This window comes from Mesitornis unicolor, unplaced genomic scaffold (assembly GCF_000695765.1).
Source record: "Mesitornis unicolor isolate BGI_N332 unplaced genomic scaffold, ASM69576v1 scaffold42985, whole genome shotgun sequence".
Lineage (NCBI taxonomy): Eukaryota > Metazoa > Chordata > Aves > Mesitornithiformes > Mesitornithidae > Mesitornis > Mesitornis unicolor.
The window spans coordinates 7,380-7,711 of NW_010185589.1; positions in this window are offsets into that span (position 1 = coordinate 7,380).

Below are 332 nucleotides of genomic sequence, written 5' to 3' on the forward strand. Positions count from 1 at the left end.
ATCTTCCGTCCCCAAATCCAGCTGCGCCCGTGGGTGGTTGCAGGGGGGCCGGCACCTGGCCCGAGGTTGTCCCTGCTGTCCCCGACGCCTCTCGGGGAGCCTGGGAACGGCGCTGGCCGGGCCGGACCCTGCTCCATGGCAGGACCTTGTTTACTGCAGCTTCCTGACGCGCTCTACCACGGCCCCACCGGCCGCTGCCAGAAAACCCGAGGAATTTGGCAGCCCCAGAGGGCGTCCAGCTGCTGCCGAAGGCCGCCTGCTTCCCAGTCCTTCCTGGGCACTGTGCGGCGCCTGAGCTGAGCCCTGCGAGTGAGAAGTGGTGTTTGCCACCA